Here is a 13,909-nt window from a genome sequence, read left to right as displayed (position 1 = left end):
GAGACACAGAATCGGAAGCAGGTTCCAGGCTCTGAGGCATCAGCCCAGAGCCTGACGCGGGGCTCGAACTCACGGACCGCGAGATCGTGACCTGGCTGAAGTCGGACGCTTAACCGACTGCGCCAACCAGGCGCCCCTCAAATATGTTTAATAGATACTTGCTAGCTTCCTACTATTTGTGATAACATGCTATTGCATGTTTAATAATTTGATAGGTGAGTAGAGAATCCTACTTTTTTTCCTTTTGTAAACCCTTTGCTCTTACACTACTACCACACTCCCAACACTTCTGACACCAGATGTGTGCATTTTCCCCACACCAAGCAATTCTGTGACATCAGCTGGGTATCATACAATTTAATTCAATTCTGACACTATCTACCTAGAAATAGCATTTCATCCCACAGATTAAGAGCTCAGTCCCAGAACACAGCTCCCCACTTCAGATGCCAATCACACTTAATAGATCCCAGGTTGCCCACAACTTCTGTCCAATTAGGCTATAAAATAGAGGCTACCATGACCTCCTCCTCAGATTTGGTTAATTTCCTGGAATGGCTCCCAGAACTTGAAGAAACTCTTACTTATGTTTACCAGTTTATTAACGGATATGATAAAGGAAACAGATAAAGAGTGAGATGAAGAGATACATAGCATAAGGTCTGGGAGGGTTTCGAGTATGGGGGCTTCTGTTCCAGTGGAGAAGGGGCATGTCAGTCTGCCAGTATATGGATATGTTCACTAACTCACAATCTTCCTGAACCCCATACTATTGGGATTTTATGGAGGCTTCCTTAACTTCATTTCCAACTCTTCTCCACTCTGTGCAGAAGCTGGGAGTGAGGGGAAGAGTTGAAAATTGCAAGCTTCTAATCATGGCTTGGTCTTTCTGATGACCAGTCTGCATCCAACAGCCCATCCAGCATCACCTGGTTAGAACAAAAGATAATCCTAGTGCTCTTATCATTTAGGAATTTACAAGGGTTTTAGGAGCTCTCTGTTAGGGACAAGGTCAAAGATCACATGTTAAAACAAGAGATGCTCCTTATTCTTAGGAATTTACAAGAGCTTTAGAAGATTTATGTCAGGAACTGGAGAGCAGAGACCAATACATATATTTTCTGTTATCTCACAATGAGGAAGCAAATCTTTCAGGTAGGCCTTCTTATGTAAGTATCTAATTTTCCAATGGAATTAGAATAATCATTTTATCCCCTTATAAGAATTTCATTGATGAGTCAGTTTCCTTCAAATGGCCTCACTTGAAGAACACCCTAGGATTTGCTTTGTTTTATGAATCTTCAAATTATATCCATGTTTTAAGACAAATTTCATTGTTTTATCCATTTTTTCTCCAATACTTTGTTAATAACTAATCTAGCTTGTTTGATTCATCCACATTTTCAATAAATTCCAGTAGTAGTACAAATTGTTTTCAGATGGACATAGTAAGTTACTTCAATCCATTTTCCCTTTGTTTATAAACAAAGTGTTTCAACTGTAGAGGTATTTAAAAGCTTCTTATTAAATCACAAAAGCAAAAATTATCTCACCTGCACCAAAGTAAAGGGGAGAAAAGAAACATTTACAATAAGAGATATTTTAAAATCTGACTTCTATTCAGAAAGCCTCTGGGTAAAGGCTGCGGTGGTGATGGGTGCTCTCAGGTGGGTATTCTTGGTAGCTGGCATGGTCCCTCAAGGAGAGCCTAAGCCCCATAAATAGTTGTTAAAAAAATGTGTAAATCAAAGTGCAAATAGAAGCAAATATTAGACTTTCTAGAATTAGAGCCTCTAAGAAGATAAAACCTTTTTTTAAAATTTTTTTAACGTTTATTTATTTTTGAGACAGAGCATGAATGGGGGAGGGGCAGAGAGAGAGGGAGACACAGAATCAGAAGCAGGCTCCAGGCTCTGAGCCATCAGCCCAGAGCCCGACACGGGGCTTGAACTCACAGACCGTGAGATGGTGACCTGAGCTGAAGTCGGACACTTAACTGACTGAGCCACCCAGGTGCCCCAAGAAGATAAAACCTTAAGTAGACAAACCGGCAGTGCTATTTGATAAGATCTTCTAAGCAAAGATGTTCTTTCTAAATATTGCTCTATTCATTCTTATTTTTTAATGAAAATAGGAAGTTGTTGGGTTAGAGAATAAAAGAGGGTATGACTAACCTCAAGGATGCAGAGATGATCCCGAAGAGGTTTAAGACGAGGTTAGGCTGTACACTTCCTTTCTCACATAATGTAACATGAAAAGGCAAATGGATACAGAGCTGAAGTTGGCATTCAGCTCTGGCCTGGATGGAGAAAAAGAGCAACAAGTATCCTCATATCCATTTACCAAAGCATGGTAAACTCAGGGAGGTCCAGGATACTAATCTTGTTCAATGTTTTGTCACCAGCACAATATAATGGCTTCAAATTAAATTCAAATAGCATGGGCATTAATTATTCAGGAATAGCACCACCAAGCTTTGAATGAAGCTAGATCCTCTTCAGACTGTTGAAGAAGACTAGATAAACACCTACAGCTACTCATATAGAGCCACTAGTTCTCAGTTCTCCTCAGAGAGAACACTGGGGAGGGCCTCGTGGGTCTTCTCTGAATGCTGATTATCTGAATAAATGCATAAATGTGCGCTCTTGCATAAAGCACCTGAAGGTGAAATGTGTTTCAACACCAGGCAGAGGTGTTTTCTCTAACATAGGACTAAGAAACTTGATACAGGTATGGATTTGCTCTCTTGTGTGCATGCAGACAGGTGACAAGAAGGCTAAGTAGTTATTTGAGAGCTTCTTCTGGAATACAATTCACTAAGTTCTCAGGAGAAGATGGGTTGGAACATCTGCTTTGCTATTAACTCTTTAATTTTATTGGAAATACCGATCATTACATACTGTGTTGTGTTAAAGTAATTATTGAGAAGCAACACGTAGATTAGGTCATCTACTTTATGAGTCACAGGGTAAAGAGGACAGGGAAGGATCCAAGACAGACTGGAGAAGCATTCTAAGTGCAGCCAAGTAAGGGGTATGCAGACAAATAGAACTGTCATCTTGTGTCTACCACTTCCTGGCTAAATGACCTATAGCAAACTATTCAGCTCTTGGAAGTTGTCTTACTCCATTGGTCAAATGGACATAAAAATATCTACTGTAAAGACTACTGATGTGGGATAAATGAGATAAATAATGACTATTACTTGGTACATAGGGCAAGGGTCTACTCAGGTAAAAAGAAATACAGTTGATGAAGCAAGCAAGTATGGGGTGGTTGGACAAAATATCTCTATCAGCTTCAGACAGTAGAAATAGTTATAAAATGACCCATTTCAGCAGACTCACCAGCAACTGGTTTCCAACTTCTAAAAACTATACTTTGTCATGCATTCATGAATTATGCTAAAAGCAAGCCATACCCAACTGGCAACTGTGGAGAAAAAGGATTGGTCAGAAAATGCTTTCATATGAATGCCCTCATATTTTCCCAAGTGTTTTGTCACTAATAGCAAGTAGTTCTTGATATTTTTTGTTTGTGCTTACATTTAATAGTGTTGAACTAATACCAAATGGAGGGGAAGATTTGGTAGGAGTGCTTCTCCTCATACTCTGTCTCTCCAATGTACACCACCCCCTCAAAGACACAGTGTCATGGATGCAATACACACAGACATTCACAGCTACCTATAAGACTATCTTAACCCAACACATAATCTCATTTAAATTATTAGGAGCTATGAGGGATTTCAAATAACTTCCATAAGATTACCAGCCATACTCGATTTTAAAAAAAATAAAAATCATTTTTTTCAATGTTTAGGAAAAATTTTTGGAATCCAGCTATGCTTCTGTTCCTATTTGACATTTACACACAGAAAATGAATCATAGATATCGCATGACTTACTTGATTCAAATTTGGTAAATTTTTGTAGCTATTAGGACAGTCAACAAGAGAATGGTCTGCTCAAAACTGGATATTTACCAATTTATTTTAATAAAATAATAGATCTGTAACTATAGTCTATAGCTGGGTAGCATTTGGATGATTATAAAGAGGAAAAAAATCCTGCATCTCCTCTATGATCTAAGACAGTGAAAATATGTCAGGGAAACAAACAAGACAGAGTACTTTCCTTATATAGAGAGTAGAGACAATGGAATGAGGCAGAGATGATAATGACTGAGTGAGCAATGCTATGGACAGAATGACTCTCAAGCGAATCATGCCAACAAGGTAGCAGCCCACTGAATGGAGAGCACCACCTTGAACCACAAAGCTTTCATATTTGCATGGTAAGAAAGAATCAAGATGTGATGACAGAACTTGGAAAGACTAGGACACAGGTAAACAAAGAAGTACAAGAGTTTAGTCAAATGCCACGTATTGTATCTGACTCATGACTTTATAAACGTCTGAGGAAAGTCCCATCCCTGCATTTGACTGCTTCTCTTGACACTAAGAGAAGAGCATATCTGTGAACATTCAGGAGAAAATATTGTTTTATTGATTCCTACTCTGTCTTCTCCCAGTTACATAATGATGTTTATCCTTGCAACGATTACGCCCCCAAACACTGTACATCCTGCCTTTCCTAGTTCATAGCTCCACACAGTTTCTCTGTAATGCTATAAGGGGCAATGTATTCCACTTACCGCAGTTGTTACGTGGAAAAGATCAGTGTTCACAGTGAACATAGGAAAGATTGGCAACTGGAAATAATCTTATAGAACCAAGCAGGAGCTTTGAGCCAATATCAACATGTTAGGAGGATTAAATGAGATAATGTCTATGAAAGTGCTTATAAACTGTACAACACTTTTTGAAGATACAGTAGGTGAAATCTAAAAGATGCAAATTCATGCATCCACAGGACAATAAATCCATTGTGTGAGTGTCAAATGAGAGAAACCTGGTTAGAGAACATTTTGATAGAAACCAGGAGTCTGACTTGGCTGCTGGAAAGTCTTACATCATCTGCAATTACAGGTAAGTAGATCACATCTGTCTATGGTGTTTATTTCTGGAAGTCACATTTTAATGGCATATGGATAAACTGGACCCTGCCCCTGCCACAGAACAGAGTATTCAATTAATGAGAGGTTAGAAACTTTGTCATTTGAGCAATAAATATTTATTCTCAAAAGTTTGGAAAGAACATTTAGAGTGAAATATGAGAAAAACAAAAGAGGGGGCAGAAGATATATAGAGGCAGATTTCAGCTCAACATAAAGAAAAACATTCTCATCATGAGAACTCTCTTGAACTATGTAATGGGCTGCCCCTTTCCTTGTTTTTATTTATTTATTTTTAATCACTACACTGAGAAGCCTATAATGAGGTTTTCAGAGAAGCCTCTAAGTGGCTACTATGTCATAAAAGGAACCTTATCCACAGAGCTCCTATGCTCTGTGGCACATGTCAATGGCCATGGCTGATCGGAACAGGGAAGGATGTCTAACCCAAAGGTCCCAACCAGTGAGGTGACTGAGCCTGATATACCAGTCTAACGGGGCCCTCTATTTAGGATAATGGTTAATAAAGCCCATCAGATCCTATCTGTTTGAAAGTATGATGTTTATAGGTTAAAAAAAAAAAAGCATCTGCTAGGTGGTAGTAAGAGGTGTCAAAGCAGAGACATGAGAGCAAGAGAAGAGGAAGAAAAAAATCGAGGGAAAAGCTGAAGCCATAGGGGCCTAGGTAGAGGTGAAAAGTCAGGATCAATGACCCAGAGCAGGCATTGAACAACTGTTGGTTTAATCTTTTAGGTTAGTGGATGTTACAGCAGGGCTGTGTCAGGACTAATATTTGATTGATGAGGAGGCATGGCTATGATGTTGCCTCTACCATCCATGGTTCAGCTGAGAAGACCTTCCTTTCCTCCCTGCTTTCCTGTGTGTTCTTATTTTCAGTTCCCAGTCACAGAGGTGACATGAGAATGTTTCAAGGTAACCTTGCAAGTCAGGAAGCCTAACACTATTACAATATTACGATATAAACAAAGAAAAAGAAAAGAAATAAAAATCATCAAAAACCGAAACTAAATAAAAAAAAAACTGCTAGTATTTGCCATATGCATCCTTGGGTCTTTATATACATGTGTTGCTTCATGCAACACTCACACAAATGCAAACACACACAAACACATGTACAAAGGGGTCATATAATGCATACAGTCTGGAATGTGAAATTTTTTTTACTCAAGCTAATATGATAATCTTTATTTTGAAAAGTATCTTTTAAAATAATTGTAGGGTATTTCCTTATATTATTGTATCACAATCTGTTCTTTCTTATTTGAATATAGGTGACCCCCAATGTTATGTTAGTTTCAGGCATAAAACTTAGTCACTTGACAAATTTATATATTATGCTATGCTCACCACAAGTTAGCTATGACTTGTCCTGTTACATCACTATTATATCATTGACTGTGATCCTTATGTTGTGCCTTTTATTTCTATGTATCACAATTTATTTTTAAATCCATTTTTTCAATGTTTAAGTTGTTTCTAATTTTTCTTATTATAAGAAGCTTTGTGTTGAATATTCATAAAGGTCAACTCTGTAAACTCATTGACAATTTTTTAAGATACTATCAAAAGATATGAGTATGTTTAAGACTTTCATGATTCAGACTGCCAAAATGACCTTCAAAAGATTTTATCAGGGCACCTGGGTGGCTCAGTCAGTTAACCATTGGACTTTGGCTCAGGTCATGATCTCATTGTTCATGGGTTCAAGCCCTGTGTCAGGCTCTGTACTTACAGCTCAGAGCCTGGAGCCTGCTTTGGATTCTGTGTCTCCCTCTCCCTCTGCCCCTCTCCCACTTGCGTTCTGTCTCTCTCTCAAAAATAAATTTAAAGAACATTTAAAACATTAAAAAAATTTATCAATTTCCATTTCCAATTGTGGGTGTTCTTTGAACTAGAGTATCCATTACTTGAAGAAGAAGAAGAAGAAGAAGAAGAAGAAGAAGAAGAAGAAGAAGAGAAGGAGGAGGAGGAGGAGGGAGGAAAATAAGAGGAGAAGGAGGAAGAGAAGAAGACAACAACTAAAGCGATGATCACTTTTAGAAAATTTTAGAAAAACTATAGGATTTTTCTCAATTTGCATGATAGTTGATATAATTAATATCCACACACTAAATATTTTACTACAAAATATCATACAGCTAAAAATATGATTTAAAATATAATCAATGACTCAATGTTGATATTTTTTTTCAACAATATTCTTGGAAGTAATGAGCTTCAGTGTTGATATTCTAGAGTTTTCTTATCATTCCTTAAGATTTCAACACTATAAATATCTGAGAGTAGAATTCAGGTTAGATTGCCTTGTATCTAAAGGTACCAAAGAGTTTCACAGGCACAATTCTATTATTAAATAATCATTATAATAGATGTCTCAGCTCAGATTTTGATTGACCTAAAAACATTGTTAACAATAATTATGAACAGTAACGAAGATTATATCCAAGATCATGCATGTACCACAATACGTAATCAATAAGCACATGTTGAATAGAAAAATGGATGATTAAATTAGTATTATTACTTGAGATGTGGAACGTGTGTACATGTAATGATTATATTTTTTCAAGTAAAAAAAAATTCTGTAGTGTATAAAATGAAATGAAATGAAATGTATTTGTCTTTGATTACATTCCACAAAAAGCTAAGGTGGTGGTCTAACTATCTAAGCAAATTTGAAAGACACTAATTTAACTATTTACTAATAGGCGAATAAGACTTGTCAGTTCCTTTAAGAGATAATGAATGGTTTAGATTTGAAAGCAGAAAGCAACAAACCAGCTCTTTTGGAAGAATAAATGTACACAGATATAAAGGTTGTAGGCTCAAGGAAATAAAATTCAAAAGAGATCTTGCAGTAGCTCTGATATTGATGAATGCATACAGTAAGAAATGCACACTCTTGTTATTTTCTAAAATCAAATTAATTTCTTTGTTTCTGGATTTACTCTTATTCCTAAAACATTCAAAGAAACAAGACAAAATGTTTGAAACAATGGTTTTCAAGACACTGGATACCAGGCAGCATAGGTAGGTGATCCCTGAGACATGGGAAACAAGCAAGATGAGCCCAGCTCAGTATCTTGAGTGAATTTCCAGGCTATGGTACAGTTATGAGCCTGGGATCTCTTATGTAAATGGATATTGCTGAAAGTCCAGAGAGACCAAGATGGCTAGAATCACAGAACACAGTATCAGAGAGGAGATAGCTGTATGCAGAACACTGGAGATCTATAAAAAGCTCCACTTGGGTATTCGGTGGAGTAATGATGGTGCATCAACTCTGGAAAAACAATCATCCAAAAGGATTAAAAGGAATAGTATTTGATACTTACACAACATTGAGGAAAGTGGCTTCTCCACAAGTATAGTTAAGAGTATTTACAAGGGTCTTGCCTCTGTAGTGTAGGATAATTAACCCTAGATTCAATGCTGCCTCATTCGTACCTAACAAGACCAAAAACTGAACTAAAATAAAAATTTCCAAGTAACTTAACTGTCTGTCAGAACAAAGCTTGAGGTATCTAAAAGTACAAAAAGATATAACAGTTAAATAGATTAAACTCACAATATGTAACACCCAATTAAAGATTAACAGGAATGAAAGAAGAAATAAGATGACCAATGGTGGAGGGGAGCGGATTTTAAATGATCCAAACCAACCTAAAATTGACACAGATGATAGAATTATTGGACAAAAAACATTAAAACAGTAAGTATAGCTTATTTTTTATATTCAAACAGTTAAGTAAGGATATGGAAAATACAGAGTCCCAAACTTCTACAGATGAATACTATAATGCCTTAAAGAAAAATCCATTGGATAGGATTAATAGCAGATTAATCATTACAGAAGAAAAAAGTAGTAAACTTGAAGATAATATAACCTATCCAATTTGAAAAACACATAGAAAAAAATTTATGAATTGAAAACCTCGGGGTGCCTAGGTGGCTCAGTCGGTTAAGCATCCGACTTCAGCTCAGGTCATGATCTCACAGTCTGTGAGTTCGAACCCTACGTCGGGCTCTGTGCTGACAGCTCAGAGCCTGGAGACTGCTTCAGATTCTGTGTCTCACTCTCTCTCTGCCCCTCCCTCCACTTGAACTCTGTTTCTCTCTCAAAATAAGATAAAGACATAAAAAAAAAGACAAAATCACCAGTAAACTTGGGAAAATTTCAAGCAGCCTAATGTAATATAATTGGAGTCCCCAAAGGAGAAGTGAGAGAAACAAGACTGAAAATATTTGAAGAAATAATGACCAAAAAAATCTTCAAATTTTAGAGAAATACTTGCTTTTTTTATTTCTAATTTAATTCCACTGTGGTCAAATAGCACACTGTGATTGAACAACTTTTATATTTATTTAGACTTATTTTATGGCCCGTCCAGAATATGTCTTTCTAGATAAAGGTTTCAAGTGTGTTCTAAGAGCATTTGTTTTATGCTTTTTGGGGATATAGTATCCTATAAATGACAATTAGGTCAAGTTGTGTTGAAGTTATCTATACTTATTTGTGTATGACATGATCATCTTTGTAAAAGAATCCAATGTAATCTATAAAAAGCCACTGGAACAAATAAGCGAATTTAAGAGAGCTTACAGATACAAAATCAATATCAAAATCCACCATATTTTTATACGCTAGCAATGAACCATGTAACATTAAAATTTTTTAAAGATATCATCCATAAGAACATCAAGCTATTTAGGGATAAATTGGACAAAAGGTGTACAAGACCTAAATACTAAAGCTGTAAAATATTGCTGGGAGAAATTTTATAAGTTCTAAATAAGAGAAACCTTATTCATAATTTAAAGTACTCAATCTTGTTCAAATGTCAATTCTCCTCAAATACCTATAGAATCCATAAAGCCCTAGCAGGCACTTAGAAATATTCATTTGGAAATGTAAAGTATCTAGAGTAGTCAAAACAACTTTGAAAAAAAAAGAAAAAAAGAACTAAACTGGAGGATTAAAACAATCTGACTTCAAGACTTACTATAAAGCTACAATAAAAAAAGGTAGTGTGGCTTTGACACCAAAATAGCTAAATAGATCAATGGTACATAGCAGAGAATCCAGAAATACACTCATTTATATACACAGACAAATGACTTTTGACCACACTGCAAAGGCAATTCTGTGGAGACAGAATAGTCCTTTCAACAAATCATGCTTGAACAACTCAATATCTATATTAAAAAATGAAAATACGTTTTGATGAGTCCCTCCAACATATAATTAATTAATTTAAAATGGGTGACAGAGCTAACTTTCAAACCTAAAACTATACAACTTCTAGAAAAAATATAAGAAAACTTTTGTGACCTTGGATTGATGAAAGATTTGTTATATATATAGAATTCCAAAAACCAAAATACAATTAAAAAATGATAATTCGGACTTTTTCAAAATTTAAAGCTACTACTGTTTGAAAGATTCTGATAGGGGGTGGAGATGATATTTGCAAATCCCTTATCTGATGAATCTACATCTATAAGAACTTCTATAGTGTCCAGTTAAGAGTATAGTTTCCAAAATCAGACTGCTTACGTGATATCATTATTTGCTGCTATTTAACCCCTTACAGTTTTCTTAAGCTCTCAATGCTTCAGTTTTATTATGTGAAAAAAAAGAATGAAATTTACACTACCTACAGCAAAGGATTGTTGCAAGGATTAATTAGTATAGAGCTCATTGATTAGTATCTAATACATAGTGTTCAAGAAGTAGAGGAGTGTGGGAAGGGGGAAAGGGAGAAAAGATTAATTATTTACCTCTACAATATTGGAAGGACTAGAATTATAACTACCTCTGGCTGTTGTACTTTTAAACATTGGCCTGAAAATTAGTTTCTCTCAAACATAAGTGAGGACACCTATTGTACTAACACTTATGACACAAAAATGAAATCTGCATCCAAGAAGCACCATTTTGTCTTGAGAAGAAAAAAAGAAAAAAAAAAAAACTAGGGTCAGCATTTCTATTTTCTGCAATCAGCACAGCTATTCTGTGTGGCTGAGAAATCACTTAATATCTTCCTAATAAAAGGGAGATCAAACCTCTGCTTCCAAATGGAGTTGAAACTGGGGAGGAAGACAGCAGCAAATCTTGGTCAGAGATGACAGATATGCCAGAAAATTAATCCTCAACAAAAATGCAAAATACGATTCTGTGAATTTCTACTTGGGCTATGAGTTGACCAAAAGACACTGCTGTCTGTGCCAAAAAAAAAAAAAAAAAAAAGCCAAAAGCAAAATTCATCCCAAATAAAATGTTGGACTGATCTACTTCTTTATCAACTGCCTTTTCTCCTAAAAGGAGATTACAGATTTTCAACTGGCCTTCATGGTTCCTGACTTTACAAGTGATGCACAGATTGACAAGGCTTCAAACTTTTCTAATAATGAAGCTCTGGTAAGGGGTATCTGGAGACATACTACTTACCATGTCCTGAGTCTACTACACTTTCACCCTCAGGGACCCTTTCCTGAACAGCAACATCCCATGTCATCAAAGGATTATCACATCACAAAGGTGGATGTCACCAATTGTCTCTGCAGTTAGTAGGTTTATAATAGCACTAACACCTTGGTTTTGAGGAGCGGAGCTAGAAGTTGAGCACAGAACAAAGAGAATAGGACATTTAAAAAGGAAGTAACAGAAGCCTATGTCACTTCTGGAGTCATTTTGGGGGAAGCAATAGATTGCTCTGGAAAAAATATATTCCCATATGCAACCCATTTTCAGCGTGGCTACTGAATTTCAGCATGAGGCACTCTGTAAGCTCAGAAGTGAAGACTGTTCATACATTTCAGCATTGGAAAGCATTTCTTTCCTTTATTCCCAAGCTGTTCACGAATCTCTTGTTTCTTATGGGTTAGACCTGATACATCCCTTCAAAGCAGAAATGGGAACATTTTCAAGGACAGAGAATTTGTGAATCTGTTGTTTATTTGGAAAACTGGTATTGCAGCTTCCAAACAAATAGCCCTGGCTCTCTTTGGGACCATTCCCTACTATGCTCTTAAAAGCATTTACAACAGTTTGGAGACAGAGAGAGTGAGCTTTATAGCTCAGACATGCAAAGGAAGCACTCTCCTTCCACATATAAAATGTCTAGACGCAGCAGGATATTCTCACTTGTAACAGCAGTCTAGTTCTGCTACAAAGTTTTTCTTCAGTAGAGACTGTCCTTCAGATGACACAAAATCCCAAACCAAGACTACCAGTGTGAACGGCATGCCAACCACATTCTTTTAGCTCAAATCTGGCACACTTTGTACAGCTGTACTCATTTAAAACTGCAACATAGCAACTGTTTCTCATTTATTCAGTACATCAACAAATATTAAGTACCCACTAAGTGCCCTGAACCATTCTTCAACAATGTATAATTCAACAATGTTAACTCTCAAGGAGCTCCTGATCAATGGCAGTGATTTTTAAGGGCTGGCCTTCCTCTGACAGGGGATTTACATTATTCTCGAGAGTGTTAAAAAACAGACAGAGAGAGGTTGAGAAAGACCGACCACTTGTGATGCCTAGATCCCAAGAGAATGTCAGTGGGTCTTCAAGATGGAGATAAGACTAGTTCTACTCTGTCCATTCTTTGAGAAATGCACAGGATACTAAAGAGAAGGAGGGGCAGTGTCAGGCCACTTTGAAAATTTGCAAGTGGACCAGTCTCTGCAAGAGTCTTTCCACCTCCCTGCATAAACATATACAGAAGCCCTGACCAGCTTCCCTTTCTTTGGGTGTGATGACTGAAGTCAGTATTATAGTGTCTCTGGAATTTTGAATTGGCAGAAATGGCCAGGGAAACCACCACAGAGATTTCACAGTTGCATGACTATTGCCAGTGAAGTGACTCACTCACCTCAGAATGCATTGCAAATCATGAGGTCAACTTCAGAGCAGGCAACAGCAGTCAGCCAGAGAACCAATCAGTGGGAGATAAATTCTTCAAAGGGTGAATCTTTCCAGGGAAACACAGTAAAAGAAAAATACAGCCAGAGAAAATATATCAGACCTTTACCACAGACGTACAAATAGAGCTGACTTAGCTGCTCTAGGCAAGCTCATAAGGGCTTAAAGAGCTTGAATAAAAATAAACATATTTGTTTTTTCCTCTACAGATATAAATAAGTTTATGGGAAGAAAGCAAACAGAGACTATAAAAGAAACTGAATGACCTTATGGAGAAACTCTGATTTTCTCTTATGCTCTTAAGCACCATTTGTTTTGCTGTTCCAGCAATTGAAATGTTTTAACCAGTTCAATATGGTTTATCACTACCATTGTTAAGCTATGCCTCAGTAATTCCACCCTCCTAATTCTTCTCTTCCAAATCATTACATCAAATGTCTGATGCCACTTTGGGGTCAATTCAACTTCACTGACTACTGGAAGGCTGTACTTTATGGAAAAATGAGACAGCATTTGCCATAAGACTATACCAGGAAGATTCTTGAGGTCCTCCTATGTTGTTCTTTGAGATACTTCCTTAATTGACGAATCACAATTTTTGGATAACTGAGATAGAGGAAGCTTTTATGATAAAATAATTTCAAAATAAAATAAAAGGGAAAATAATATGTTTCCCCAGTTGTCAGACTGGAGGTGGCAGGCTTCAGTGAACACTAGGGACATCAACCTTTAAAAAAATAATGGTAATGGCCTCTATTATTTGAAGTTTGCTTTTCTTAACCAGATCTTGTCGGTACAGGCTCTTCATGCCCACTAAGCACCATTACCAAGTAAGGAGACAAAAAATTGTTCACTACATGTTCCACCCACTAGAGGATAGATTTCATGTAGGCAGAGGTTTTGATTGTTTCATACACTCAGGATCTAGAACAATGCACA

The 13,909-nt window shown here is 36.7% G+C and overlaps 1 long non-coding RNA gene across 1 annotated transcript in view; it reads right to left on the bottom strand.

Moving 5' to 3' along the window:
* The window catches only part of LOC113603459 (uncharacterized), a 40,313-nt gene extending 26,742 nt beyond the window's left edge, over positions 1–13,571 (bottom strand). Inside the window, exon 1 of the long non-coding RNA XR_003425055.2 lies at positions 12,921–13,571. This is a non-coding gene — a long non-coding RNA (uncharacterized LOC113603459). The remainder of the gene's footprint in view (positions 1–12,920) is intronic.
* Positions 13,572–13,909: the final 338 nt, after the last annotated feature.

This window comes from Acinonyx jubatus, chromosome A1 (genome assembly GCF_027475565.1).
Source record: "Acinonyx jubatus isolate Ajub_Pintada_27869175 chromosome A1, VMU_Ajub_asm_v1.0, whole genome shotgun sequence".
Taxonomy (NCBI): Eukaryota; Metazoa; Chordata; class Mammalia; order Carnivora; family Felidae; genus Acinonyx; species Acinonyx jubatus.
This window is presented reverse-complemented; position numbering and strand designations above follow the sequence as displayed.